Raw genomic sequence first — 6,000 nt, 5'->3', positions numbered from 1 at the left:
TTGCATTGATCTGTTATTCGTGTGTAAGTTGTGATTCATGAAATGCAAAATACAGTAATCTTGCAATTATTTTCGTGGCCACTTAACTGATTACAGTAATGAAGTGGTATTCTGGAAGTTATCTGATATGCTAACAGGACTGTGCTTGCATTTTTGGGGACCCTGACGCACTAGAGTGCTCCACCCTCCTTTTACAAAATGAATAAAGACAACTAAAAACAATTGATATATACAAAAAAAAAAAAAAAAAAAAAAAACTTATGCCAAGTATAAAGACACTACAAATGTTTTTTTCCTAGACTTCTCTTTTGCAAATGTATCAATAATATCATAATTCAAATTATTCACATCATTTTTAATAAATGATAGTGATAAATTTGACATTTTATTCTTATGCAAAGAGTTTTGTAAATAACCACTTTGCTTCAAATGAGCCACAGAAATTGTGCACTAATATGTAGGCATTCTACCCAGGCTTCTGATTTACAGTCTGCAGCTTGGGTTCTGTTGAGCCGAAGTTCAACAGAAAGTGCATTTCTTTGACTGCTTGGAAGCAAAGAAAAAATTCCTTACCAAGATAGCTGGATGCAACCTGCTCATCTGCCTTCCACTTCTTTCTCTCTCTCATCTCAGTGACATCACTGTTACTTCACCCACAGATAAAGCTGATCTCCTAGCACCTCTTTTCCTCTAACTCCTGCATAAATGACCTAGGAAAATCGCCTCCACCCATACTGGAATCCAAGCACTCTATACCTCCTAGTTTTCTGACAAAGACATTGAAAAATTTCTAAATAACTTGGACACTAAAAAGTCTTCTGGTCCTGATGGCATCTCTACAGTCTGTTATACATAGCTAGTACTTATCTCAGTGTGTGGAAGCAATCTCATATCCAGCCTATTCCAAAAAAAAGGGCAATAGTTCACCATCAAACTACTGACCAACTGCTATTACCTCAGTCCTCTCCTAATGGAGAAAGTTATCAATAGGCAACTTCTCCACTACTTTGAGGCCAGCCAAGTAATCAGTGACCACCAGTATGAATTCTGCCGTTCAAGATCCATAGTTTACATCACCTTCTGCCAGACACATGCCATGGAAAGGTTCAGAGAAATTTATGATGTTACTTTGGACATTTTCAGAGCTTTTGGCCATGTCTGGCGCCAAGGCTTTCTAAACAAACTGCCATCATTTGGTTTCCCCTGCCACCCTCTGTAATTGGGTAGCCAGCTTTCTCTCTGGTCATTCTTTGCTTGTCATAGTAGATGACTATTTCTTCAAGCTTCGCCACAATGCAGGAGTGCCTCAAGGTTCTGTGCTATAACCTACCCTCTCCGTACATAAATGACCTACTGTTAATCACCACTAATCCTATCCTCAGCTTTGTAGATGATAGGATTAGTGGTGATTCATTCTTCAATGGGGGCAAGGACAATCTGGTCATGTTTATTATTGCCAAAACAGTCTTCTCTTTTTCTCACAAAAGATCTCAGATAAACCACCCTTACACTCAATAATGCACAATCACCATAGAAGATCAGATCTTTCCTGGCATAAACACCTCACAACAATAGCTTCCTCAGCATCCAAAAACCTAGGCATGCTCTTTCATTCAATATACTGTTTTACACCCAACCGACTATAACTATATAAATCCCAAATTTGTTCATGCTTAGAATACTGCTTGCATATTTGAGTGGTGCACTCAAATCTTCCATAAAAATTCTTGCTCTCCAGAGGCAAGCAGTTCGGATCATAGATGATCCCTTTTTTACAAATCCACTTCAACCTCTATCTGACAGATGCAACGTTTCAGTGCTGTGTCTGTTTATACAGATTCTTCAATGGTTATTGCTCAACTGAACTGGCAACCATCATTCCTCCACATTTTGTTCCATCTACTAAAATACAAGCAGCAGCTGCCAGTATCCTGTACAACTTCAAACACACCAAACCTGCTTCTCCTCTTACTCTTTTATTCCATCCACCTCTGTATTCTGAAACAAATAGAACTTGCATCTTCAAAAAGAAATTTAAATGATTTTTTTTTTTTTTAATCTGTCCTCACCTCACAAAATGCCGATGTTCTTGTAGATCCTTCCTCTTGTATATGGGTCAAAGGAATGTGTGGGAAGGCAAACAAATTGAGCGAGAAGATCCTGTAGTCCTAACTTTACCAAAAATCTGGAGACCATCACTGTCCTATAGAGGGTGCCAGTTAGGACTGTTTAATATATTGCTTGATAGAGAAATATCCCTAATTTTCACATTATTTCCCTTTTTTTTATTTTACTTTTAAAACTAAATGATCCCTTCCAATTGCAAATTCTCTATATACTCTTGACCACTCAGCATAACATTGGCGATGTGTCTTTTCTCCATGTGAATTAGGTATATGTTTATGTTGAAACCTGGTGTTAGCAATGGCTAGTCCATGTCCTGAATAGAAATCCAATAGCACTTCCCATTATTATTAGCTTTGTCCTTTACTCCCAATTTTCCCAAAATATTTCTATATGCCTGAAATTCATTACCTTCAGTTTAGATCTTAGATTTCCAACAAGGACCAGCTGTGAAGTTTGATTTTTCTGTCCTTCCAGACAACTTCACCACAATACCTCTCTGGCTGAATCTGTCAGTGTTTTCTTGTTCTGCCACTCTTCAAACTTCATTTTTCCTCCGATAATATTTGTATATTTCAGTCTCTAAAAGCTGCTCCACTTTCTTTTTAAAACTTTCTTACATTTTTCTTTTCAGTGATATTCAGTTTAACTTGATTAAAACTAAATGATCACTTCCTGCTTCAAATCCACTGTATACTCAATCTTGAACTAGCATCACTGTCACCAATCAGTCAATGAGAGTTGTATGTTTTTTCTTCATGTGAATTTGTGTATCTTCATGTTGGGACAATGACTCATTATTGTCCTGCACAAAAATACAGTAGTCATAATCAAATTCCTGACATGTATCTTCAAAAAATGTACAGGATATGATATTACTGCATGAAACACATCATTACTTCCTATCTACAATTTTCCTCCAAATCAGTCTGTTACCTGTCAAGACTCCAACATTATCAGATCTTATATTTCTATCTTCTAAGGAACTTTTCAATGGCAATTCTAGTTATCTCTAAACCTAGAGATATGCTGATCATTTAAATATATGCTCCTACAGAACAGAATGAGGAAGTAGAAATAGATAACATGTATGATGAAATAGAATGCTGTATAAAGGAAGTTGGAGACAAGAAAGATAGAGTTATTTGTGCTATGGGTGACTGGAACGCAAAAGTTGGATCTGCACACATGGGTCCATTTGGACTTGGAATTCGGAATGAGAGAGGACAGAAGCTGATTGATTTCTGTAACAAGCATAGCAACTGTGCTTGTTCACATAACTAACACTTATTTGGAGCAAAAACTAACAGCAAGATACATGGGAAAGTCCAGATGGAAGATACAAAAATCAATTAGACTATATTGTGGTCAGTAAACATTACTTCAATGGAATATAAATTTAGTTTAATCCTTTATCCAAGTGTGAGCAAACAAAGTTTGCGCCTGAAAGTATCTTCAGGACTGGGTTAAGGTGGTACACCACCACCTTAACCCAGTCCTGAAGATACTTTCAGGCGCAAACTTTGTTTGCTCACACTTGGATAAAGGATTAAACTAAATTTATTATACTCTAACCAAGTGAAAAATAAACTTTCAACAACTTCAATGGAATACGGAACTCAAAGGTGATGCCAAGTGCTGACTGTAGATATGATCATTGACTGGTCTTAATGAAGATGAATATTCACCTGAAAACAATAAAAATTAAAAGAAGTCAACCCCTAAAATGGGATCTGCAAATGGTACAAAATCCAATAGTAAACTCAAAATTTAATGACAATGTTTCAGAACTGCTGTTTACACAGTTGCAAAACGAAAATGAACCCTCTCAGTGGATTAGACTACAAGCAGCTATCATAACAGCTAAAAACCACATCAATAAACAAGAAAGAAAGAAAAAAACATGGGTAACACAAGTAATCAATCTTATCGATGAAAGAAGAACATGGAAAAGAGGAGCAAATGAAGAAGAAAGATTAAGATATAAAACATTGGATAAAAGAATCAAACAGTTATGCAGAAGATTGAAAGAAAACTGGATAAACAGGCAGTGCAGTGAGATAGAACAAAATAGGAACAAAACCAGAGAAGCATTCCTGAAAGTGAAAAAACTTAATGGAAAAGCAAAACGTACACAGTTTAATAACATCAAGGACAAAGATGGAAACATAATCATTGATAAGGAAAAGATAAATGGGTAGAGTACTTGTTAGATCTGTATGATGATCATAATGGTAACATGTTAGATGATTCACGACACCTTAAGTTAAACGTAACAACAGATACCACTCTACCAACAAGAAAAGAGATAGAACACATAATTAAGAATCTTTCTAATAATAAATCCCGGTGTGATAATATCCTGGCTGAGCCACTGAAAGCTTTGACTGGCAATAATAACTATTTAGTGGAATCCATTCAGGACATCTATAAAACAATAGAATTACCTGAAGTTTTTACATCTGCATTCCAATTCCAAAGAAATAAATAATGCACAAAATTGTGAGGATTACAGAACTGTGAGCCTAATATCCCATGCATCTAAAATTATTTTAACCATTGTTAACAAATTGAAAGAACCTTAATTGGTGAATTGAGTGAACAACAGAAAGGCTTCAGAAGAGGAATGGGAACCATTAATGCTATCCTGGAACTAAAATACCAATAGAAAGATCACTTGAAAGAAACAGGAATATTTACATATGCTTCATAGACTTTCAGAAGGCTTTCGACCAGGAAAAACATAATGAAATGTTCGATATATGTTAGATAAATTAGACGGATCTTGTACTTAAGATTATAAAAATGATTTACAACAAACAGAAAATGCAACTGTTTAACTCTGAGACTTCTGTAGTGAAAATAAAAAGAGGAGTTAGTCAAGGTTGTATCCTTTCACCAAATCTATTTAATATCTATAGTAAGACAGTGAAAAGATTGAAAAACAAAAAATAGGAATTAGTTTTAATGGTATAAAATACAAGAATCTTAGATGTGCAGATGATACCATTCTAATAGCACAAAACAGAAACAAAATTAATCAAACTACTGCAGCTACTAATTGAAGAAGGTAAAGAATTTGGATTAGATATATAAATGCAAAAGAGACCAAATTTATGAAAACCTCAAAAGAAAACAGATCCAAGCCAGAAATATTCATAAACAATATGAAAATTGAACATACAACAGAATACAAATATTTACGCGCCTACTTTACTGCAGATGGAAAGCAAGATAGAGATTTAAATAAATAGCCATAGCTAAAGATGCCTTCTGAAAAAATAAAGATCTGTTCAGAAGTTCTGTGAGTATCGAGACAAAGAAAAGAATAATAAGAACATTAGTGTGGCCAGTTTTCACATATGGAAGTGAGACCTGGATATTCAAGAAGAGAGACAAAAGATAATGGTCTTTGAAATGTGGTGCTATAGAAGAGCTCTGAAAATCTCATGGATCAGAACATGTGACAAATACAGATGTCTTACAGAGAATGAGAACACAGATCTTTATTACAGGAAATGACCCAGAGAAAGATGAGATTGGTGGAACATGTACTCAGAGGTTCAGCAGGAGAGAGGATGCAAACAGTTTTAGAAGGGAAAATTATGGGAAAAGGATCAACATGCAAAAAACAAAGGACATGGCTTGAAGATATAAGATCATGCACAGGATCACCTGGCTATGCAGAAACAAAAAGGAAAACCACCAACAGAGAGAATTGGAAGGACATGGTGCTGCACCATCTCACTAAAGAAGCTACATGAAGGACCTTTTCACTGTATCAATCCACCAACATTTTGGTCTTTCTCTGAGTCTTTTTCCTGCCAACCTGGCAGAGAACACTTGTTTTGCTAAATTTTCCTTTTTTCCTCTCTC

Source organism: Typopeltis vanoorti, chromosome 5 (genome assembly GCF_054136105.1).
Source record: "Typopeltis vanoorti isolate ZY-2024b chromosome 5, IOZ_Tvanoo_1.0, whole genome shotgun sequence".
In the NCBI taxonomy this organism is placed as follows: Eukaryota; Metazoa; Arthropoda; class Arachnida; order Uropygi; family Thelyphonidae; genus Typopeltis; species Typopeltis vanoorti.
Note: the sequence above shows the minus strand (reverse complement) of the source record.